At 41.1% G+C, this 25,858-nt stretch overlaps 1 long non-coding RNA gene across 4 annotated transcripts; it reads right to left on the reverse strand.

Moving 5' to 3' along the window:
* Positions 1–266: 266 nt before the first annotated feature.
* LOC140683783 (uncharacterized) lies at positions 267–25,858 on the reverse strand. 4 transcript variants are annotated; one of them, XR_012055260.1, is made up of 3 exons: positions 17,578–25,858; positions 15,582–15,961; positions 267–4,567 (listed from the first exon to the last, which is right to left on the reverse strand). It is a non-coding gene; the product is annotated as an uncharacterized lncRNA (long non-coding RNA). The 4 variants fall into 4 exon arrangements; XR_012055262.1 differs by lacking the exons at positions 15,582–15,961; positions 17,578–25,858 and adding exons at positions 8,174–8,301; positions 9,866–10,359; XR_012055263.1 differs by lacking the exons at positions 15,582–15,961; positions 17,578–25,858 and adding an exon at positions 10,376–13,983.

Below are 25,858 nucleotides of genomic sequence, written 5' to 3' on the forward strand. Positions count from 1 at the left end.
GAAGAAGTGTGAATTTCTTTCAAACAAGACTTCTCTGTGCATGAATTACAACATTGTAGTTTGATATTCAGTCAGAACACATGATACTGTAGTACACAGAATTTTGTTTGTGGTTACAAACCGGGAGATCTGTATATAAAGTTTGCTGAAAGTTTTCATACAAAAAATTAATTTGATGATAATGCACTTTTGGATCAACTGGAATTATTTGTAAATCCAGACCAGAATTTGGCTAGTAAGCTTCATCAACAAATACAGAAAACATCCTAAAATTTTTAAAGTTTATTTTAATACAATACATTTTAATTATGTGTGCCATTTTTCATTTTAAAATAATGCTTAGCCTCGAAGTTAACTATTTAAGATGGCATGAAAGTATATTAAAATTTCACAAAATAATGGTATTTGATTTCAAAACAATTTCATTTGACCTAAAATCATTGTTACTTTCTGTTTTGATCAGTGTGAAAGCCCAGATTTTTCTTTTGACCAGACTTTAAATAATCACCCCTTAAACCCCATATATTTGTTCCACTTCTTAATTTAAATAAATAATGTATTTGCTTCTTTAGGTCTCATTTTAGAATATCTCTGACATGCCAATAAACAAATGAGGCTCTGTCACTCACCTTCTGCTTGCAGGTGCATCACGTGGGAGGGGAACCTGGACTATTCCTTGCACAGTGGAATTGAGAAATAAAAGTATACAACTTAATTGTAATTAAGTTGTATTGTAATTCTGTAATTCTGAAACCAAGTCGACTTATTTCTCATGTGGAAACCTTGTGTGTTGATGACTTAAAGGACAAGGAAGATTTTGTGAATTACAGGAAAGATTGTTAGTGGACATGATATGTTTGGGTTTTCAAAAAGCCTTTGACAAAGCTCCTCATGAAAAGGTATTAAAAAAACTAGGTTTCCATGGGATTGGAGGAAGTCTGGTTTGAAGTCTGATTATGAGGTAAGAAAGAAAAAGGAAAGGCAAAACTGTCATTTTCAGGGCAGAGAAGGGTCAACAGTAGTTCTTTCAGAAATTGGATGTAAGGCTGACTTTATTCAACATCTCAACCTGGGGAGGCTGGTGGAATGAATGTTCCCAAATTTGTGGAGATTAGCCGTCAAACAAGGCCCTGAAGGTCAAAAAGGTGGTAGATGATGAAGATCAAAAAGGTGGCAGGTATGCTTCAGAGCAGATAAAAGTATATTTTGTGTATCCAAGTCACTCTCACATAAAACTGAGCTCCGAAGAGGCAGTTAGAGCCCTTGGCAAAGGGCTCCTGCAGCCACCGCTGGCAGGTCACTGAAATCCTTGGCTCAGGACACAGCAACAGCCAGAAAAGCAGCAAAACACCATCAGAAATGGTCCTGGAAACAGAACTGATGGCACCTGGGTGCCTTCACAAAGGAGCAGGACAAACCCACAGCTTGTGCTCTGCCCGCTGGCAGATCTGCTCCCAGCGCCTCAGCATGGGCAGAGAGACACTGGACACAGCAACGAGGTTTTCAAAGGATGGAGCCACTGCCTTGCATGGAAAGATCAAAAAGGGGCTGTTTGGTGTAGAAAGGAGAAGGAGGAGTGGGATGTAGCTGAGGTTTACAAAGTCACTCTAAGATGGACATGGAGCTGGTACTCAGCAAGTTGTGCAATGTGGGGGCTGAGGGACACTAACTGAAAACAACAGGAGATGGGTTTAAAAGAGATGAAAGCCGTACTGCTCTCCATAGCAAGGTCTGAACTCAAAAGTAAAACTTTTAGGTTGAGATAAGAACAGTTTAATAATTGAAAACAAAGTAAAATATAATAAAAATAGTAAATAATAATGATTTTTAAATTATATAAAAAAATAAACAAGTGATGCATAATAAAATTGCTCACCACTCACTGACTGATGCCACATCCCATTCCTGAACTCACATCATTCCCTTTTCCGAGAAACTCTCCTAGTTTATATGTTTGGTGTGGAATACCCCTTTGGCCAGCCTGGATCTCCTGTCCCAGTTATGCAGGGCATGGGACAAAAAAAAAAAAAAAAAAAAAAAAAAAAAAAAAAAATCCTTGACTTAGGATAAACATGACTTAGCAAAAACCAAAACATCAGTGTGTTATCACAATTATTCTCCTTCTGAGTCCAAAACACAGCCCTGTACCAGTCATTGGGAAGTTAATTCTGTCCTAACTGAAACCAGGACAGCCCCCAGTCCAGCTGAGGGAATGTGCTGCACAGTGTGCCCAAGCTCAGGTACTTTCCTCTGGGGGTCTCTCCTGTTGCTGGAGACACAGCATTTGGTCTGGATGGTCCCAGCAGCTGGACTCAGCCAGGAGGTTCTTCTATTCTTGTATTGCACATCTGCAGTAAACTCTGGGCTGGTCAATCCCTACAGTACTAAGAGCAGCTCAGTAGAGCTGTCACCCCAGTGCAGGTGGGCTCAGTACCAGACTAAGGGGTTTTTAAACTGGGGAGAATTGTAGTTGCTCATCTTGACAGGTTTCCTGGGCACAGTCTAAACTTTTCTCATGTTACCTTTATTTTATAGAGGTGAGAACACGCTTTTTACTTACTTGTGTGTGAAAGTCATGAAATGACAGGGAGTAGTCATTTCTCAGAAGTCTCTTCTCACAGACAGTGACAGCCCCTTCTGTGGAGCTTTTTAAAATACAGAATAAACTGTGAATTAGCAAAGACACACTTCTGTCTGAGTCACCAGCCCAGTCCAAATGACATCTCAAAGCTGTGTTGTGCTGGAAAGGCTCATAACTGCGGAAGCCAATTTGAAAAGTACTGATTCTTAATTGATAACAAGGAGTAACTCTAGCAGAAAAGAACTGGGCTGGCACAAGACTCCTTCCCTCTTGGTGTAAAAGCCAACCCACAATGTCAAGTGCTTTGACTGCCAATGAGGTGCCAATACTGCCTGTAAGAGATAAAAAGCAAGTCTGCATTGAGGGCACAATAATATGGAGGACTAAGCTACAGTCTTTATGTAAGACATTCAAAACTAATCCACAAGCCTGCAAAAAGGACAGAAACCCCCTAGGGTTAATTATGAGAAATACGTGTTAAAGGCTTAGGGATCTAATGTGCCTCGCTTTTCCACAATAAAGATTTTTTGTGAGATTTCTGGAACATGAAGTCAGATGCTGCTGCCAAATCTGCAGCCACAGGGGGCTCTCAAGTAATGAAAAACAGCTCTTTATTCTCTCAACTTATTTGGATTTATAGGATTACTGTGCTGAGACCTAGCTCGATGCTAAGCACCCTCCCACAATTCGACTGGCTCTTGAGAGAACACTCAGCAGTTGTTTTTCCCACTGGAGCAGGTACCCTGAGAGCATCACATCTGGAAGACTTCATGCTCAAGTGGTCTCTCAGTGTCTCACCCCAGCACCTCCATTCACACTCCTCTGTACAGGGTGAACTGAGATATTTCATGGTTTATTGACAAAATTGTGAGATCCACACTCAGGCAGAAAAAAAAAGCCAGGACTGCTTTGCAGAATTGTGCTGCATCTTAGAGAGCAGATATTTATTTGTCAAATGCAGTGTTTCTTCTAGCTTTAAAGATCAAAAAAAACCTCTCTAAACCTGAGTTGCATGTGGAGACTCACTGACAACCTGTGCAGCACAGAGCACTGCCAAAGACTCCTCTGAAACATTTTGAACCCCTGGAGCAGGTCTTGCTTATAAACAAACCACTATATGTTGTCGTCTCTTCATCTTCCATGTGCCCTGGAAGCTCATACTGCTGTCGGTCTCTCCTCCGTGGTGACCACTGACAGAACCCGAGGCCTGAAGTTGTGTCAGGGGAGGTTGAGGTTGGATATCAGGAAAAGGTTTTTCACCCTGGGCACTGGAACAGGTTCCCCAAGGCAGTGGTCACAGCACCAAGCCTGAGAGAGCCCCAGAAGCATTTGGAGAACCCTATGCAGGGCCAGCAGCTGGACTCAATGATCCTGGTGGGTCCCTTCCAACTCAGCATATTCTGTGATTCTGTGATCTTTGTTGCTACACTGATACACACTACAGATGGTTTATACATCTGAGCCAGATTCTGTCTCATTTAATTTCTTTTTTCCTCTTAACTTTTTCTCCTTCATTTCCTATTCCTCCAAACTGATGCACTTTCACTCCCGTTCTGTTTGTGGCTTTAATGCGTCACATTCTGCTCTTGTTGCTGTAGCAAAGACCTGGTGGGCTCGGCATGACACCAGTGGAGCTGGTCAGAAGTGCTGTCCTGGCAGCTGAGTTGGGTTTTTGGGGTCACTAGCACCCCAAGGGGGGATCCTTGGGTGGGTGCTCCTGCCCCTGCAGCAGTGCTGCCTTTGGAGCTGCTGGCAGGGTTGCACACTCAGCGACTCCCTAAAGTCAGAGAACAAAACTCAAATCTGCATGTTCAGAGACGCCTGCAGATCTTGGAGAGGCAGTAACACTGAGGGGGAGGTGGTGAGCAGAGCTCCAGCAGTAACCTCTTACCTAACTGAAGTCACAGCAGCAAATCTGGCTGTAGCTTACACTGCTGTCTCCATTCTCTCTGCTTCTATTGTTTGTCAATTTATTTCTCTTATTTCCTAAAAAAAAAATAATAATAATAAAAAAAAAATCTGAGCATCTCTTTATTTCAGCTTCTTAGCTTCTTTCCCCTAGAAATGTAGTCAGATAAATGGGGCTACTGAGAAGGAAGTAAGGCGAAGTAGAAATGCATTCACATCTAGGTACATTATCTAGTTAGATTTCTGGTTTTATTTGTATTCTAGATGCTTTACTATGACTCCCTCCTTCCATTCTATTTCCTTTTAACTCTCTGTTAAGGTTTTCTTTATTCTGCAAGCTAGTAGTATACCAAAGGTTATTTTGAGTTCACAGTGGGATAGAGACCTCAGTCACTTAAATGTCATGGTTTATTCTAGTAAATGAGAAATAAGCATATTTTCAGTCCCTTGAGATTACACTGTCAGATCACAAATATTCAAACCAGCTACTGTTAGCTGATTAGAAGCTGAGCAATTACAACAGCTTTACCCAAAGAGGGCCCTCCCACACCTTAAAACCCACTGAAAGGCCTTTATTAATTACAAAAATACTTCAATGATTTAACAGATGAAAATAGTAACAGGTACCAAAAGACCAGATGATGCTTTCAGTTATATCACATAATTGAGTTTAAAAAATGGAGATGAGCCAATTCTGTAAAATAGGAGTAAAGCAGGCTTATAACATTATGGCTCAAAGGAAAGAATGGCTTTCATTAATTCTATTTTTCTGCAGAGTCCTGGCTTTTTTCTCCTGCTAGCCTTAAGTGCCTAATTGTGTAATACGGTTTCCTGACAGATTCAGCTTTCCCTTATCCCCATGTGTACTTCCAGGGTTCTTTACAGAGAAAAAATAACAGTTTACCAAGCTTTGCAACATTCATGAACTTTCAACATTACTTTTCATTAGGCCCTTTTATTAAATGACATTCCCAATATGTGGTGGCTGGAATAAAATAATTCAGAGCCCATAAGTATTGCCAAGGAGCCTTCTATGACTCTCTACTCAGGAGCCTTCTGCTCCTGGTCATACTTAGCCAGTGCAAGTAGCAGTGGAAAATAAAAGCTTCTTCTTTTTTTTTTTGCAAGAGAAGGAAGAGCATCAGTGTAACCTGTGATGCCTACATTATTTTGCAGGGCAAATGACTTAGTGAGTAGGCAGGGCTTGCCACAATTATCTGTTCCTGCCTTTTCACTGCTCTTTGCAGGGATGGTTGTCACTAGCTTTGCTGGGACATGGATTCAGGAATAAATATGAAATGAAGTTGCATACAAGAGTTCACACTCCTTGGAGCACATTTCAGGTTCTCAAGCACATCACATTGCATCAGTCTCTCTAGAGCTCTTGTTTCAGGCCTTCAGGCACATAACATTGCAACAATTTCATATTTTAAAGCTTTATTTAAGGGCAAGAAACTTGCAATTTCTTTTTCATGAAAATGCAGAACCTAATGTAATTGTATGGCACTGTGAGCTGGAGCCTAAAATAACTGCATTGTACTATCTTGACCATAAAATTACTGAAGGATTTACAGTATTCCCTAAAAGTTCCTAAAGAAGAACAGCTCTACCAGTGCAAGAATTGACAGGACTGTAAGTCTTTTAAAGAGTGCAAGGGCTGCAAAAAACTGGGTAGTGTCTCCTGGGTGCATCCCACTGTGTCAGCTCAGATGCTCCTGAGGTATTTCAAGGAGCCCCAGACTGGCAGGCATGGGATGGTCCCATCTTCACAGGGGACATTTCTTGGGGATTCTGGAGGGCCTTGTCCTGTCACGCTCTGCAAGAGCACTGAGAATAAAAGAAGAGCCATGCCATTCCAGAGAGCCCAAGCCTCCCTTTGCAGTATTCTTTTGGAAAATTGGAATGCCTGGATGCTGGTCTGGGCACACCCAGAGGTTCAAGCTGTCCGGCATGTTCAGTCAAGCAAGAGATGAAAGATTTCCAGGAACACAATATTCCCTCTCCTTTGTCTTTGTGTGATGCTGACAAATGCAGTCCCCTATCAAGGAAGCACTCACCAAAGTGTGGTTTTTAATTTTTTCTATTTGGAAAGACTCTCTAGTTCTTTCAGATCCCAGCCTGCTCTTAATGAGTACTGGCAGCTTGACTTTGCCAAAACTGATGTTCAGATTCTTGAACTATTATCTTTATTTTACTCGGCATTGCACAGAGCAATTTCAGTTTAATTATTTCCAGGATGTGAATTAAAGAAATTATAAGGGGTAATATGTCAAACACAAGGTAGATTCTTCATCACCTAAAAAAGAAATACCAATTTTATGGCTGGGAAAAGTAATTTGATTTAATATTTTGCCAAACAGGTCTAATTCTCTTTACTTCTATAGAATAAGCTTTGAAACAATAATATTCCTCTACAGTAAATATCTGATGCTTATTCCTGTTTTGTTATTTGCAAAGAAGGAATTACTTGTTAGGTCTTCCAACATTTTAGTTCATAATATGGTTCAAACTATGTTTTCTGTAAGGGTGCTGCACAACTTGTGCCAAAATAATTTGGAGACAGAGCTGATAGACCAATCTATGTGTCAGACAAAGGCAATAAATGTAGTTGACACATGAAAATTACTTAAAAAATGAGTCCAAACATGTTTTTTAAGGGTTGCATTTTATACTCACAGGAAATTTTTTGGAGCAAGTAGTTTTGGTTTTTAAGTAGCTCCCACTGGGCAGGGAGAATCCCTTGCTCTTTGGATTTGCTAGGCCTGGCTTGTGTTCTATAAAGACAATTTTAATAAATAACAACACAATAAAACAGAATTTGCTGGTTAAATACAATGAGATGTATCCTAGGAATAAATCTCACACATACTAAAAAAATTGAGCGCCCACAAATAGCAAATTTGAAAATGTTTTCTGAGAGATGCTAATATGAATCTCTAGATTGAGAGAATATGATTGCATTAATCTGATACCTCTTAGTCCTTAACTGCATTCAATTAAATCAGTTGTTCAGGAGCTTGCTATCCCTTCTCAGATTCTCAGACAGCTGCTGAATAAGTTCTGATAGGTCTGAGTTCGTAAGTAATTTATTAGAGTTAGTCTCATGCTTGTCAAAAGCATCAAGACTTATAAAAATATTTTGGTAGATAATATCGAGCAGTAGAAAGCTTTTCCCTCTCAAAAACCTGTGTGATGGTCATGAATACCTGCTGTAATTTTGTGACTATTCATGCTGCATTTACTTGTCTTGCCCAACTGGGTCTTCTTCCAGTCTGTAAAAAGACTGAGATTCAGGAAAGAATTTTTTTTCCCCCTCCTTTCAGAATCAGGAGATTATTTTTATTTCAGGAAAAAAAAAATAAATTTCCAGAGGCACTGGGAAAAAAGCTCCCATTTTCTCAAGCAGTAAGGTCTATGTTATAAAAACTGAGCAGGGAGCTAGAACCTGAGTCTGCTCCCTCAGCCTTTGTTTATAACATTTCCAGTGTTAAAGCTGAAACTTCTGTAAGCAGAGCAGGAGAAGACCAATTTTGAAATACAGTATGGGATGGTGCAAAATCCCTGTGGACACAGCACATAAAATAAAAGTATTTTATTTTTACAAGAGACAGCAAAACTACTTAGATCTGCAAATCCTGCAACTTTACCCAGCTTTCTGCTCTTGGTGGGAGGGTGGATACTCACGTTGTGCCCTAGGCTGGAGGTGGGACATGGCTGGACCAAAGAGCTCTGCATCTCTTTGGGATCTCACACTCACAGACTGTGCACTTGTTACCCTTCTTCTGAACAGTTTTTGTCGTCTTGCAATAAATCTGTGATTTCCAGGGAAATCTGGTTTGACTTTACCTGAAGACTTTCTTTTCCCATAAACTGTCACAGAGTTAAGGTACATTTTCCCACCACCCCGCCCCAATTTTAAGAGTTCTTGTATTTTTTACTCTGATTTTTTCAGGTTTTTTCATCACCCAGTGTTTTAAGGCACCAGTGGCAGTATTGTTAGTCTACGAGTAAAAGGAGTAAAGGAGTAAAAGGATAAGGAGTAAAAATAGGTTTTATCAGATAGAAATGGAAAAACAGGTCACCTTTCAGCCAGTTAAAGACTGGCCAAGAATTTTAATGAAATAGCACTTAAGATTTCCTTAGAGAACATAAGATGGCTTCAAACAAGTTGTGGTTTTGGTCACTCATGAATTTGAATGGCATAAAGAGGCTTGAGGCATCCTGCACAGTAACCCCTGTCATCCCAAAGGTTCATTTTCCACTGCAGGATGATTATTATCCTTTTTCTCCTCTGTGTTCACTCACACTATTATCTGGCATCCCTTCACCATTATTCTCTCCTCTTTACTGGATTCTCTTCCTCCTCTGGACTAAAAATAAGCTCAGTCCCTATACATGATTTTCCTTTGCTTCTTAACCCGATAAAAGTATACTCAATGTCAGCAATAAATTAATTTTTACAAAATATTATCTTAGCTTTACACTTTCAAAATTATGTTCATAAGTGTGCTTCTTTTGCTGCTTCATTTCTCTTGCCTTTATTCTCTCCTCAGCTCTGAGGTCAGCGTGCTTCTGTAAAGCGCCTTGATCTCTTCCCACAGATAATGTTCCACTGCAATTCAGCAGCTCTAAACACTTACATTTAAAAATCATGGATGCTCAGGGATACAGAATGGCTTTCAGCAGCTGAAACACCACCAGAAACTGAAGATTTTTTTGTCTACACAAGAGATGCAGCAATTTAAATGTCTCATGCGCTCTTGTATCCGTTGTACCTCAGCCCTGACCTTACAGACTGGAGTTTGCAGCTAATAGACCTCATGATAGCTTTTGATTTTCCCAGGGTGTCTGGAAGTGGCTATCTCATGGCCCATGCCAGGAAACATCAATCTCTCAGTCTTTACAAAGCCTAATGGCTCACAAACACCTGACCTACAGCTGTAGGAATATGATATTTTAAACTGATGCCTTTCTTGTCCTTTCAGATTCTTACCCCAATCAGTTGAATGTCCACAAAGCACAGAAGATGAAAAATTATTAATTTTGCTCCTGCTTGTTTTGCAGAATCAAGTCCGTTTGTCTAATGCTTTCAGGCTCTGGACAGTTTAATGAAGTGTTGACATGTACTAATGGCAGGCAGGGAACTGCAGCACTCCTGTTTGCAGGGTTACTGTCTCCTCATTTCAAACTGGGGACATCAGCATCCTATTGCAAGGACTGAAAACTATCACAGGCAAAATACAAAACATTTTGAAGTAGATGCTTCAGAGTTTTTGAACACTGAGAAAAATGGAATTAATATACAACTGGGATTTTATACATTTTTATCTATGTGATGAAAAGCAGCAAGAAGTACATGGGACATGGCTGCAGTACCTTACAGAAGAGAGAAAAAACATCATTTGAAGTCCTGAGGTTTTCTCAGTCTGATTCCAGTATTCCAGCCAGTTTGTTGAGTTTTTACATCTGTAGTGTCACAATGGCTACAATGAAAACATTTTATAAAATATGAGCATGCTTACAAAAAGAAATAGCTGAATGGGCTAAATTGTGCTGCTTCTCCAGATACCCTACACCAATCCCAACCTTGTATAAACTTCTTGACACACAAAGGTACAGATTGGTTTTGAATCAATGCCAGAAAATCGAGATTTTGACCAACAATTGGTCAAATAATTTTGACCAAGATAAACTTGGTCATAATTTTTTTGACCGAGAACAGGTCAAATAGAATAATTTGTTTTTCAGATGCAATTGAATGTAATAATTTCAGTTTGCTCTTAAATTTTGCTGAAGTGAACATTGCCTGGCAGGAATTATTTGGATAGCAGGTAACATGGGTTTATGTAGTGAAGCAGAAGTTAGTAGGGGATCTCTTTTACTAACCTTTTCAGAAGCTCTCCAAGGAGATTTTCTCTGCACAGAATGGCCCAGAGGAAGCAGCTTGCTCTTAGCAGAACTGTGCTTTGCCAGCAAAGTGTTGTGATGCAATCACAGCTCTTGGATTTAAAAAGAGGACAGATTTAAAGCTCTGAGTCACATGAAGAGGGTTACATCCCTGCACTATTTTTTTTTTTTTTGGCCACTTGCATTTGTGAATAGCACAAACTACACAGCCTTACCCCAAAAGATTGTGTGGGACTCATTCAGGATTGCCAGGCACTTTGCTATTTTTCATAAGCTGAAGAATGTTTTTAACTCCAACAGAGACCATCACAAGCACTTGTGGACACTCACACTCTTATCAGAAAGGCTGTTGTACTTTGCAAGGCAGGAGACGGCATGTGCTCTGCTCCCATTCTGCTGCCAGAAGCAGTTTTCCCTTACCTTCCCACTCTGGTTACCCAGACAGAGGCCTGAAAGGTTGAAGACTTAAAATAACCAGGAGAAACAAGATACTCCTAGTCTGGGTCTTCTTTACCAGGCCTACCCCCTGAAGAGTCAGAAGTCAGCTAGTTAGGCACTGAGAGTGATGCTTTACAAAGGAAGAGTTCTTCTGTAAGCACTATTGCCAGTGGGATGGACTGATTTATCTTCCCCAAAGCTGTATAGGAGCTCTGCCCTCACAGAAGCATCCAGAATGCAAATATCTGACAAGAAGGTGAAATCATTTATTAAAAGTCTTTGCAAGGAGCCCTGATCTGTCTCACAGCCACTCTCCATTTGCCCCTGGGTGGTGTTCCCTAGAAGGGAATTTCCAAAGGAAGTCAAGTGTTTTACCACGTTGCGTGGGTGACACACATCAAGCAGTAAGAGTACAAATACAATCTGTACCTTTGTGTGTCAGTGTCATGGTTATATGCTGGCACAATGCCAGCGCCCCATGAAAATACAATTTATTTATTAATTGAATGCTGTGAAATGTGATCGGGAATGGAGCAAAGCAGGCCAAACTTAATAACAAAGGAAAAGCTTTATTACACTACTACTACTACTACTATAAAAGGAAAAGAAAGAAAAGAAAAAAACCACACAACATTTAAAATGAAAACCTTTCAAAACATTCTTCCTCTTACCACTCAACTCTACTAAACCACAGTGAGACCCATTTGGATCTTTAATCAAGTTTTTACCCTTCAATATAATCAATACTGAATCCACCGAGGAAGAGAGAAGTCCCCCTTGAACCATAGACCCTCAGGAAACACAGCTGCCACCTTTGTGTTTCCAATGTCACACGTGGCACCGCCCAGACACACCGGCCAGTGTGACACTCTCCTCTCCATGTCACAGTGCTCTCACCACCGTGCATGGACAGGGACTGCTTATAAGGCCCCTTTAAGGATGCTTTGCCAAGGACCACCAGGAACAACAGTCCAGTGTCACATTTCGGGACTAGAGTCCCCCTCATTTTCCCCTGGGGCCGAGGATCAAAGGACAGAGATCGCCTTCTCTTCTTCTCTGAAGACGGAGGGCATCCTCACACCCTCCTCAGCTCTCTCTGTCCATTCCTGACTGGTAGTTGCTGAAGAAGGTCTCTTAGCTCACCAGTGCATCCCCCTAAAATGCAGTCTCTCTTAAAAGAAGGAGTGGTTCAGTTTATGGTAAACAAGCAGAGTCCAGCCAAAAGCCACTCCATCATCTCCCCCCAACCTTCTTCTCTGAACATCTGAGGTCCCAGGCTGTCTCTCTTTCTTTCAAATTAAGATGGAATAATATTTCATAAAGCCTTCATTTCACAAGAAAGGGTTAAAATTCCCAGACTCCCTAGATGGACAGCTAAAATCTCAGCCCAGGACTCTGTCTCTAGTTTCCCATGCTGGGCATCTTCCGCCCCCCCTTCTCCTTCTCCTCTGCTGGCAAACTCCCAGGTGTCTGCTGGCTCTCTATCTCTTTTCCCTCCAGCTTGGTGGGGGGAAACAAAGACATCCCAGATTTCTCCACCCTTCCATCCGCAGGAGCTGGCCCAGCTCGGTTCCGATCCTTCACCCCCTGGCCTACCTCTGCAGGCCGCATGGCTCCCCTCCCCCACCCAGCCCGGGCTGGGCAGGGGAGGTCCGTACCTTGCGATGACCGGAACCAAAGAAGGACGAGTCCTCCTGGGAATTCCGCTTTTAACCCCTCTGTGTTCTCAGAGGCGTGTCCACCTTCAATTGGTCACCTTAAGTGTCAGTATCCAAACCTAACCCCTGACTGGATTGACCTCTTCCTTCTAAAAAAAAAAATTCTCTTCCTGTGTCAAACCATGACAGTCAGAAAGCTTAGACAAGGTTGGGATTGGTGTAGGGCATCTGGAGAAGCAGCACAATTTAGCCCATTCAGCTGTTTATTTTTGTAAGTATGCCTCATATTTTATAAAGAGTAAAAATACTTGGAGCAGCAGAAGCCCTGCAAGAGTTGTGCACTTTTCCTCTTCTAGGAGACAATATCACCCCTGACAGTAAATAAAAATCACGTCCCACTCATCTCCTCCTCCATATCTGCTCTCCTACCCTGAGTTCTCTTCCTTTCTAGCTTTCCTATTGACGAGGATTTTTTTAAACTTTCCTTATAAAACCCAAAGACTGACCTGCTTTAGTGCCTTCACAATGAAACAGAAGGCTATGATGACAAAATTATACCTTTTAGGAAGTTTGGAGAAATAACTTTGACAGTTAAAATGCAATTGCAGCATGTTACTTAATTACCAAATACCTTCCCCACACTCCTTGACCAGGATATAGCTGGCTGGTGAGATACAACAGTGTGGCAGCACATTTCTCTCTCTCTCAGGATTTTTCATAGAGGTGCACAGAGACACAGAAAGAGAAAACAATTTCTATTTTTGCTCCTTGTTTTTCCCATGTGGAATGTGTTTGGAGAATTGTTTACCTGGGGTGATTGCTTGATTGGATTCTGGTGAGGATTGTTTGAGCCTGATGGCCAATCCAACCCACCTGTGGCTGGACTCCAGCGAGAGGGTCACAAGTTGTGTTAGTTAGAGATGTAGTTAGAACAAGTAGGTTTGTAGTTTTTAGTATCTTCCTTTATATAGTATATTAATGTATTTTAGCATAATTATAATAAAGAAATCATTCAGCCTTCTGAATTGAGTCAGACATCCTCATCTCTTCCCATCGGGTTTGCCTGCATTTACAACACAACAGGAGCACAGAATTGTGTAGACTGGGAAAGATCTGTAAGATGATTGAGTCCAACACTAACTGAGCAGTGCCAAGCCCAGCACTAAACCATGTCCTAAATGCTGCATAGACTCCCAGGGATGGTGACTCAACCCCTTCCATGCATAGTCTGCTATTTGACAATGCTTTGCAACCCTTTTGGTGACTAAATCTGTCCCAATATCCAATCTAAACCTTCCCTAGCACAACTTGAGGCTGTTTCTTCTCCTTCTGTGACTTGTTACTTGAAAGAAGAGATCAACACCTATCTGGCTCAAAGCTCCTTTCAGGGAGTTGTAGGGAGTGATAAGGTCACCCCAAGCCTTCTTTTCTCCAGGCCAAACACCCCCAGCTCCCCCTCATCAGATTTGTGCCCCAGACCCTTCCCCAGCTCCACTGCCCCGCTCTGGACATGCTCCAGCACTTCAATGCCTCTCTTGTAATGAGAGGGCCAGAACTGGACACAGGATTTGAGGTGTGGCCTCACTGATGCAGATTTACTACTCGGTCCCACTGAGGATGATGTTCAGGCAACGCTTGTTGTGGGGCCTCCTGCTGTTTTAAGGGTGTGTGGCCAAAGAGTGCTGAGTGACCCTGGTTTCTGCCTCTCTTCTCTCCTGCCAACTGCCAAGTGTATTTCTGGCAATGTGCTTCCCTGAGCCTGCCAGCTTCATTCTTCCTGAGATCCTAATAAGTGCTGGCTACTGCTCTGGGGTCATGGCTTGTGCTTCCAGGCTGATTCTGCTTGTCTGCTGGAGCCTGACTACAGGGAAATGCATCCCGCTGCCTCAATGGCAGGTTGACAGATTTTCAAGCACTTCTTGAACCTCATCCAGACAGAGCTCACCAGTGGGACAGCTCACACCGCTCCTGCCAGCAAGGAGAATCTGATGTGTTTCCTGCACCCTGGGTCAGATCTCTCCTGGGCATTCATCTCCTGGGCAGTGAAGTCCTTCTTCTTTCCCCAGGGCAGAGGAAGACGTGCACCTGCACTCATGTGAGAGGTATCAAGGGACTGCAAGAATGCCAGAACTTCTCTAATTCCTGCTGCCACTGCTGACGTGCAGCAGGCTGAGCTGGCAGGGGTGGCATTGGAAAGGTAGGAAGGCTACCTTTTCAAAAAGGTAGAAAAGATTGAGGGGAAGAAGATAAGAAAGTGAGAGAGATGTGGAAGTGCCCCATCTTCTTCCCCACACTCTGGCCATCTGGAAGTTATGGGATCAGAAAACAGCAGGGGAACAAAAGAGCTGCTCATTACTATTTTTGTTCTGCTAGGATTTCAGTGCATTTGTGCTGCTACAGCAAAGGTGACCTGAAGAAAAAACCACTGAATCCTCTCTAATAACGTGTGATCTTTACATCTGTGTCTTGTGCTTTCCTTGTCAAAATTCCCATAGCTTTAGTGCTACGACACTGGCTCCTGGCCTGTGTACAGATATGTGTTAACTACATTTTCTGTAGCATCCATCATGCAGTGCTGCCAGCTCTGTTGTTTTTGCCTGCAAGTATGGATGATCCCTGAGAGCTTATCAGGAAAGTACTTACTGCTTCTTCACTGCTCTCTGCTTGCTTGCATCAACCCCCTCCTCTATTACATTCTTCCTTCAGTCTGTTATCACTTGTGCTGGGAATATTGTGCTGACAATCCACAAGGTTTAGATATGCTTCTATTTTACAATGTCATGTTTTGCTGGATGAGAAGTCCTGCACATCCACGGGCAGGCTACGTGAGGTCAAATCAGAACAGGGTTTTCCAGATGTCCCTTGCCTCATGATGAAGCTGTCATATTCAAAATGCAGTGGTATGCAGCACTTGTGCTCTGCCTAGAACCCCTCCAGAATTCTTGTCCCTGGCTTACAGAAGCATATCCCTTAGCTGAAAATGTCTCAATCTAGGATCAAACAACCCAACTCTCTGTTCAGGCCTTGCATTTACTCCTTCATTGAGCTCAGCCCCATTGAGAGGCAACAAAACCCTTCCCAGCACTTACCTGCTGCAGTGCTGTAGAGCAGACATTGTTGAGAAATTGAGCTCTCTGCTTCCACGTGCCATGGCCACTGGAGCTGATCAATGGGCTCAGGAAGAGTGAAAGTGTTATTCACAAACCATTTCACTCACTGCTTCCAGCCTCTCCTTTGTAAAAGGGAGGTACCAGCAGAACAGGTGGTGGCTGAAGGTTCTCTCAGATAATTCTTCTTTCTCTATGCCCAAAGCTTTTGTAGAGTTTGCTTCCTTTCCCAGCTCTCACTTTGACTGCTGTAATCTCACCTGTTTCTCAGTCTGTTGTCACATATGGAGGAGCAGGCAAATCAAAGTGAATCAGCAGAGCTCCAGAAAAGCTCAGATGGTAATGGTGAAAGTTCAAGTCATCTAAATAATTAAGCAAAATAGGTCATGAAATCATGGAATCCTAGAATACCTCAAACTGGAAGGGACACACAAGGATCATCAAATCAAATTCCCAAAAAGAGGAGGGGAAAAAAGAGAAATTAATATAATCTGGCATCTGCAACAGATTTCCATATACAAAAATCAAGGTCCAGACTCACATCCATGAGCAGGCTGCTGAGTGACAGATACTTGTCCTTGAGTACTGTTTGAAACCCCAAGGCTGAAGATTAAACGTAGAAATATTTATGGGTGGATGCAGATTTTTCTGAGTCACTTTCTGGAAGCAGAGGAATCCGCCAGAGCAACAAAGCCTCTGTATCTCCATCCTTGAGAATGCCAAGGTGCCTCCTGCTTGAGTTGAGGGGAAAGGTCTACCTGTAATGACCACTGGTTTGAAGAGTCCTACCCTGGTGACACCACACTCTGTCCCTTCTCAGCTCAGGTGCCAGAATGTAATTTTTTTTCCTCTGTTCCCTTCCCTTTGCCACCAGGTGAGTCCCAGCCTTGTTTTTTTTTGGCAGAAGACACTGCAGCAATCCAGGCATGTTTGTTTTGGCAACACTGTGTGGAGTTTGCACAGAGCCTCCTCCTTGCCTGCCTACTTGGTGTGCTTTTTTAATCAGGTCATGATCCTCTTTCAAGGACAGACTGGCAGGGCACAAGGTTATTAGCAATTATCCCACAGCTGTGTGCAGTTCATCCACAGAACAACCACAGCTTCTGTAACCAGGCCTCTTTTCCATGATTTTAAACTGACCTGCTGCATTGGTGATGCTACAAAGATAATGACCTTTAGGGGGTGATTAGAATTTTTTTTTTTTTTTTTTGAGCAGGGAAGGTATTTGTTTTATTTCACTATTCCTGTGTAATGTTGTAATGCATGGTAATTTATAAATACTTCAGTTGGGAAGTTTGTAGAAAAAAAAGGTCATTTTCTAGAATCATTTCCCAGAACAGTAAAGGGTGTATTTTTAGCAGTGAGTAACAAATGCATCAAGTACAGAAAACTGAGTTACTTAAGAAGTCTCTCTCCATGTCAAATAAAAAGTGAGCTGCTATCATTCTAAAAGCTCTCTTGACTGCCAGCAGTGCTTATTTCAGCTGACAGTAATAGCAGTTTTGTAAACATAACTTAATTATATTCAAACACTTGGATAGAGGGCCAGGTCACAAGGAATGCTGAAAAATTTCTGTGTTCCTGACAGTCAATAGAATTAAGAGGCTTGTCTCCTTCCAAAATCTGGACCTCGAACTCTCCCACATGTACATTTGCTCCCATTTTTCTTTTTGTGGTAAGGATGGGTCATCTAGCCAGTAACTCCACTGGCTTGAAGAGTACCAGCAACATAGCAGTACTATTTAGAGAAATATAGAGATTTGTAATTAAGAGAAATTGCTTGAGCCGGGGCAGGGGGGACATTTCCAATAGTTTATGCCTGCATTTAAGGAGTCTGCTTACTTCAGCAGCACTGATTCCATCAGTTCCTGATTTATAGATTTTAGAATATGAATATTCTTTTAAATAGGTAATTTAAACTTTTGTTCCTGGTATTCATGTCCTTGTAAAGAGATATGTGAGATACTATTGATAATACCTTCTAGCCACAATTCAAAGTTTGATGATTACTCCCCAGCACAGATGTCTGTCCCCTGAAAAAACAGATAAAATGATAGTGAGGATAGGTGGCTGCTTAGAGGAGTAAGGAAAAAAACCCAAAGATCCAGGGTGAAGGACTTGGCAGTTTTTAATTTAGTTTGTTGTAGAATTGCTCCAAACAAATTCTTCCATGATGCAGTTTTTACCTAGGGACTACTTCTCAATAAAAGAGTGATATTTGACTGCACCCTGGGATAGTGATGAACTGGGAAGGAGACAGCTGGCAGAATGAACTATTTATTCCTACCTCTGAAGAAGTTCCTATTTTTCACTCTGGCTGGGGATCTTCTCAATTCATTTGGGCCAAATTGAGAATTAAGTATGTCCCTTCAGGGAAAATGTCACTGACATATGGAACAAGGAGTTCTGAAAAACACAGATTTTGGTCATTTTTAGTTTAGTTTCTGTGTTTGTTTTCTTGTCTGTGTTTCTCAGTAAATGGGAGAGACCTACATCCAAGCTAGTAGGAGTGGCTCTTGTAATTATTTTTCCTTCTTGTAGCAGTTCCATCATTCTCTCCTACAGCTGAAAGGTGGGAACACACAAGGAAGACAACAAGGACAAGTGCTAATAAATAATTTTCATCCAGTCCACACTTCATAGTTACTGTGTTTTCAACACACCAAAAAAGCTGGTAGTGTTATTTTATGGACAAAATCAAATAGGTACATGAAGTCCCAGCTCAAGTGGTAACAGAAATACAGTCCTTGGTTTATTTTTTTTAGGTCTGCTTATGAATTAGGTGTTTTCTGAACTCCTGAGAATAGTTTTGTGATGCAGGTTCATGATCTTGTTTTGTAAGAATTTCTGTGTGATGTGGTAAAAAAGACTCTGTCCCACTTAAAGGGAAAAGGTTACTGATCCCCCCCTGCAGGTATTGCCCAGACTGTTCATCTCTGGGTTGCCTAGGTGTTATTTTGAGGTTGTTTCTACTAGACACAAAGCATTGTGACTTTACTGAGAGTAGCCTGCACCAGAAAGGGACACTGATCAAGTTCTGCTGAGAGATGGAGAATACAACAGTTTTAGCAGGACTACATTTACCCCACCAACTGATATTCAGCTAAACAAAACCAAAGCAGGGAAGGCTTCACTGATTTCTCTGAATTGTGTGTGTTAGTGAACTGACACAGAATTTCTAAGCACTCTTACTTGTTTTGATATCTTGTCTTAGTTATAACTTTCACCATTTAAAAAGCAAAGTCAATTCATTAACCATCAAAACCAAAGCAAGAAGCATGCCTGTGCTGTAGCTACAAATACTGAGATGTTCCTTCCCACAGATTGCTTAAAGACAAAGGAGGTAGATGATACAGAAAACAGAAGAAACAAATGGCATATAAATTATCTGCTCAATCTCTTTGTTCCAATCCAACACCTCTTAATGAGGTATCCCATAAACAGCAAACATCCTGTAGGATGGAAATTTGATTTTTAGTTTTGGCTTTTTTTTATTCTTACTTGGTTTGTGGGCATGAGTGGAGAAAGAGAAATTTTAAACAGAAAAACCCTGCCAGAGGACTAAGGTAAGATCAGAGTTCAATGCACTGATTTCAGTGCAGTTCCTTTCCAGTATCCTTGTTGCCATGGTCTCCTTCTCTCACAAACTCAATCCCTCTATATCCATTCCCACTCCCAGACCCTGTTTTACCTAGTGCTTAGTTTGATGTCAGTATTTTTTTCTTACTCAATGTCTGATTTTCAGATTCAGATTTGACCAGAACCAATTTTTTCCTTCTTGCACATAAACAGAAAATAAAACAGCAAAATGGATTTACAGTCTTGAATTCCCCAGCTTCCTAAAAGCCCCTTCTATAGAGATGCATGGTATCAATGTGTGTGGAATACCAGTTGTATGAGGCTGCCAGAAAATTTTGGGAAATAACTCACAAGGGCATGCTGAAGAAACTGGCAGAAAATCTGGGGCTGAGGGGCATCCTCCACAAAGATTAAATTCCAGATTATTTCTGATGTCCTGCTGGATCTTTCAAGTTTCAACTCCGTGCTACTGGATTTCATTTTTAAAACTTAAGCAAATCTTCTGCTACAGCCTATTCTTTCTGAAAAGCCTGTCATAACAAGTTCCTGTCACAGAAAAAGGAAGATGGTAACCAAGTCCCTTTGTAGCAATAAATATTGTATCCAGAGCAGACAAGAGCCGGCAACTGAACTTTGTTCTTTTCTGTGATGACACAAATCTGGTGTCAGTTTGCCTTGATCAATTACTGAAGATGCAAGGTAGTACAAGTGAAAGCAGGACCTAATGTTTTAAATATTAGTATGACATGGAATGAAGTAGTCTTGTAAAAACTAAAGATTTTGTGATAGGATTATCTGAAGTGAAACGCCAGAATCAGGCTTTTAGGCTCTGGAGTTGGCATGCATATGTCCTGCAGTGAGGGAATAAAATCATCTTGCTCTTACCTACTGCTTTAAATAAAAGATCAGAAAACCTAACTCCTTTCTTAAAACCTTAAGCTACAAGACTTCTGCTCTCCAAACCAGTGTGCTTGCTTAACATGCAGTGAGCTAGACTTCAAAGGTCACAAGGTAGCACTGAATCATTATCTATTTGAAAGAATTAAGAGATAAGGGGGGAAAAAGTCAAGTCTATTTTTAGCTTTGAAATTTACAGCCGTGATAGCATCTGGCCAAATGAAAGTGATCTGATCAAAATGCTGAAAGGCAAAAATATCTATCCTTCATGCATCTTTTAAAAGTACTGCAAGCCAAGATTTTGGAACCATAGGGAAGAAGTTAATCTTACCTTCAAATGAAAGATTTACTAAAGCCTGTGGCAAAGAATTTAAATGTTAACAGATCAATTTCTCTCGCAGAAACACAATTCTACCGATTCTTTTACATTTGTTATTAATCTAAATGCAAGGCTCCACATAAAAGGCAATTCATCTTTGCATAATAAGACCACATGAAATTATGCAGGTATTAAGAGCTTCTTTGTCACCTCAGAGTTGTAGGATTATGCTGCCTTAAGTAGCTGAAAGTAGCAGGGACACTGAGACTCTCCAATCCCACATCTCCAATCCAATCCAATCCAATCCAATCCAATCCAATCCAATCCAATCCAATCCAATCCAATCCAATCCAATCCAATCCAATCCAATCCAATCCAATCCAATCCAATCCCCCCACCTCTAGGGGAGGAACTGACTGAGCATTTTAAAAGAAGTTATACCAGTGTATAAGGCTGTATATGATGATGCGTTTTTAAGGAAATGCTAATTCAAATGAGGTTTGGAAATGGTAAGAACTGGGATCACTTCGATATATTTTAAAATAAATGGCATAATCCAAATTTATTTCCCAGGGAAGTTCTGTCCCCTGCACTTTTGCTCCCTCCCTTGCATAGACAGTTCATTATTTTAGCAGAAGTTGATTTTCCCAGAGAGCCATGGCCACAAAAGTATGTTGCGTTCTAGAAAGTTGCAAGAATAGGTCCAGCACATGAATGCAAATGCTGACCTCAACCCTACTCCAAAAGAATTTCAGTGGCTTTTGGTGGTATTGTCTTGGACACCACCTTTTAGAGCAATAGCTGCTGCACTGTCAAATAGACAGAGATTTTTGAAAGCCTTGCAAAAGGTATTTATTCCCTTCATAGGTACAGGCTGTGAACCCCAGTTTTGCTCAAAAAATCAGATTTTAAAATAAAACCTCAAGTGGAAACATCTTGTGTCCCTAGCAGATGTTTCCATGTTTTCCTGTATCATGAAAATGCCATGCTCCACCAGCATGGAAGAGTCACCAATCATTTCCTGCATTCTTCACAGAAACAAAGAAAGGCTTTAATGAGCATAGTAAGAAATAGGATCTGTTGCTGAGAAAAATTAAATTTGCAGTGTTGGTGAGCTTCAAGCTGCAGGAGAACAAGTCCAATTGCTGTTCTTTTTGGTCCAAAATTACAGAGGACTTTTGTTTCTTCTGACATCCTTGCTGTAACACCACGTTTAGTCTTCTCCATGATGAGCAGTCCAGCAATCCCAGGCACCGATGATAGTTTTGCTCATGTCATGTCAACTGATCTTATGTCCAGCTTGTCCATTAGATTTCCCTTGTATTGGAAGAATTTTTGCTGGCTAGATCCCCAGCAAACAGAATCCTGGTGGACAAGATTTCCAGATCTGCATTTCTTCTCATTATATCCCAGGCATAAACCATGCCTTTATCTGGCAGGCTCCTCAATTTTCATTTTTGACATAATTCTCACACATAAGTGCAGGGTGGCAAGAGCAGGCACAAATGCTGCCTCCGCTGTACCCTCCGGCTCACTACACTTTGCACTTAACTTTCTGCATGGTCCTCATTGCACAAATGTAGAAATAATTTCTGAATGTTCTCTTAAAGGAAGATGCAGTCAGATTGACAAAAAAAATTGTTGAGTCATAGTTCTGCATGGGCATCCAGAAGACCAAAGGGTTTCTAGAGAACCTATAGGCTGTGGATTTAACAGTGCAGAAAAAACACGTGCAGCACACATCCAAAATAAGAGAAGTAGCCTTCCCCTTTTGGTGTCATGGGTCAGAAATAAGGCAAGTCCAGCAGTGTGAGGGTAACAGGATTTTGTAAAAGCCTCTTTCAAAGATAAAATTTTTAAGTGATGTCTCAGCAAACTCTTTAACTTCTTTACTCATACCCTCCCCCTGTACTTATGCAACTGAAAATTATTTTTACAATTATAGAACTTAAAAGTACCACTTCTACAACTGTTTTCAGGAACAAGAGAGACACCACTGTGTTTAGAATACTGATTGAATTTTGGGAACCTGAAGGTTAGTGCTAGGTAGAAGCAATCTAATCCTCTAAAAAATGACTTTGCCCTGCTGGTCACCCTTTAACTCTTCTTACTGGGTGTTGAAATGCAGTCAGTTCAGAGCCACTGCAAACATTCAAAGACACAGTCTCTGTGCAGAGCTGAGTTTTCCTTGCCATACCTGAGACCCCTGCAATGATGTTAAAGCTTTACTAACCCCACAAGTTTAAGCCACTTCTGCTCATGACTCTCAAAATGCCTTTTTTCTTTTTGCAAATTCATGGTTTTTTTTTCCCATGCACCATTGGCAATTCCTTTCAGAGAAAACCTAGGCAAAGTGCCACTCCAGTGCTCCCTCCTTCCCTGCAGGTTTCACTTGAGATGGGAGAAGCTGCTGCCCAAGCCACATCCCTCTCCATCCTCTTCCTGTGCACACACTTCTGTTCCCCATCTGCCTCTCCACCACACTGGCTTGATTTGCACTAGCCTCCTGTTGTATACTACATCTCTGCCATTCCATATGTCCTCAGACATATTTCCAGATTGGATTTTGCTCTTTCCTTCTTTTGTTGGTTTTTGGGTTTTTTTGCTTTGGTTTTTTTGTTTGTTTTTTATTTTTGGGGGTTTTTTTTGGCTCCTTGCAGCTGTTGTTTCCCACACACTCATGTGTCTCTTGCATCCCTGTCACATTTGACCCTGAGCACTAAATGCCCTCAGAGCCAGAGGGGCTTTGCAGCCTGATGAGGTCGTTCCAGGTACCTGCAGCCCTTCAGCTCCATCAGCACAGGGCACAAGGATGTCTGCAAACCAAAGGATCCTTCAAGGGTTCCCAGAGGCTTGCAGCCTGTGGAAACCCCATGAGGCTCTCTAGTTAAAGAAGCAAGACAGTATTTCTAATGGAGAAACAGGTGGTCATTCTGTTTTAGGGTATTTTCAATTAACAAACAGGTTTGCATAAATATGTCTGGAGTTAATCTGTCATTCAAGTCAAATGTCCAATACCTTATTGTACTACAAATGATAGCGGGGTATGTCTGTCTTGGTGTCCTACACAAACTTCTACATCCATATGTAAATCTTGTAAATAAATGCTACCTGTTGGATTGTTTTGTCTATTACTATGATTCTTATCTATTTTGTATTTCAAAATATTTAAATGTTTACCCTTGACAAACTAGCTTAAGGTAGAGCAATGTCTTGCATTCATTCTTCAGATCTTCATTTTGAGCTACAGCAGAGCTGGCCATGAGCCCCTTTGTGGGACTGAACCTTGAGACTCCACTTTCCATTAAGATCCCTCTCCCAGAAGAATTTTGATTGTTTATGTTCTAGGCTTTTGTTTCTACTACTCTGCAAAGTAGAGTGCTAAGTCTCCGCAGGAAGTGTGAAGATACACCACCTCCAGAAGCATGTAGTACCAAATGTGTGTTCCTTAAACACATCAACAAGATCAGGAAACAGCTGCAGGGACCGGATCACAGCACCCAGCCAGGCTAAATGAACAGCCACTCTCCTGATAGAAGTTCTTCATTAGCTGACGAAGCCAACTTAAGCCTACTGTATCCAGTTTTAACTGCAGATCAGACATGAGAAGTCTAATTCAGGCAAGCTATAAATTACACTACATGCTCATTCTTTGTCATGATCTCCAATCTGTTCCTCCAGTGAAGTCTTGGAAATATTTCTTTCCGTACTATATTAAGCCAAGAAGATGGTATGGATTTTTGTACAATGTGTAATGATCCATTTTACAAGCTTATGAATCTGTATAAGTGCTGTATTAGCAGCCTGGAAGGTCTGTCTTCTAAACTGACATTTTCCACAGCATGAAAGAAGCATTTCCACTGCATTTCCAGATGAAAACAATGTGCCTGCTTAGGCCACACACAGTTTTTGAGAAAAATAGGATTTCCTACTGCAATGCCATCTTTGACATTTTGCTGAGCCTTAGGATTAAATATAACCAGCCTTGCTATGAATTTGTCTCAGTCTTAGCTTTTCCAAATTTAAATGTTCCAGAAAGTTAGCTTCAAGAGGTAGTAAACCTATTCAGTGGCACCCACTGGATTTTTCAGCATGTATTAAAGTTACGAAAAGCCTATTAAACTGTCTTATCCTGCTAATATGTAATATCAAGCTCAGCTGTAGGTGCATGCTCCCCTAAAATATATACTACAAGTCTGACCTTCTCATTCTCCTGAGCCAATACCAGTCCATGCACAGAAGGACCATGGACCATGAACTTGCTGATGCACTGACTGTGAGAGGAAAGAGCAGGGAGGGTTATTTGGGCAGAGCTGTAGTAAAAATTGCTCTTTCACTGTTCCCAGAGACTTTTACCCTGCAAGGATTTTAATTCTCCACCAACTTGTTTTGTACTCACCCACCAACCCACAGTCTGCATCTTCCTCCCTGCCAGTTAACACCTGAGTGAAATTTCTCCATCAGCTGCCAGCTCAAGTAAATAGTATGAATTCCTGGTGAAAAAGGACCTCTCTGAAAACATTTATATAACATTTAATATAACATTTATATGCAAGATATACATATGGATGTGGAAGTTTATGTAGGACACCAAGACAGACACCCCCCACTATCATTAGTAGTAAAATAAGGTATTGGACATTTGGTTTGAATGACAGATTAACATCAGGCATATTTATGCAAAACCTGTTTGTTAATTGAAAATGCCCTAAAACAGAATTACCACTTGTTTCTCCATTAGCAGCAATCAGCAGAACTGCTGGACTCTGGCCAGTTGTTTCTGATCTTTCCCTGACCTGCAGACAAGGCACTAACTGCTCTGGGGGTGAGCTCTTTCACAGCTGTTCCATTATCAGATTTGTACCTCATAAATCAGAGCTAAGGTTTGAAAACTGAGTGTTCCTAAAGTTCTATTTCTTATTCTTGGGAAAAAAAAAAAAACAAAACCAAACAAAAAACACATGAAGAAGGAGGGGCTATATGGCAGTTGACAGTAACAAGGGACAAGAGAGTTTATTTGTAGTCGATGCAAAGGACAGTTACAAATATATCTGCTTTCCTCTGGAAGAGACTGTGTTTATTAAAGAAAAAATAACTCTTCTAATGTAGTATCAAGAAGTTATCACATACAACTACTTTTTTTAAAATACAGATCTTGCATTCGTGAATACCTTGCAAAAGGATTCTCTGACCATTGGTATTCAGAAGAAGTATTGGCCAAGCTTTTATATGTATGTTTTGCATATGTGCTAATGTTTCATCACTCAGGTAAATAAAAAGTGAAGTCCAAATGCTCCCTGAAAATGACAGTATTTAGAGAAATGTTCAGTTGGACTTTTCAATCTTTTTTTATATACTGTTAGGAAAAAAACCCCAAAACAGTAACATGAAATGACCCATACTGTTCTGAGTCCACTGGTAGTGAAACCTGTCTCTGCCTCCCAGGAAAAAATTGCCTTTCCAG

This window comes from Taeniopygia guttata, chromosome 3 (genome assembly GCF_048771995.1).
Source record: "Taeniopygia guttata chromosome 3, bTaeGut7.mat, whole genome shotgun sequence".
NCBI lineage: Eukaryota > Metazoa > Chordata > Aves > Passeriformes > Estrildidae > Taeniopygia > Taeniopygia guttata.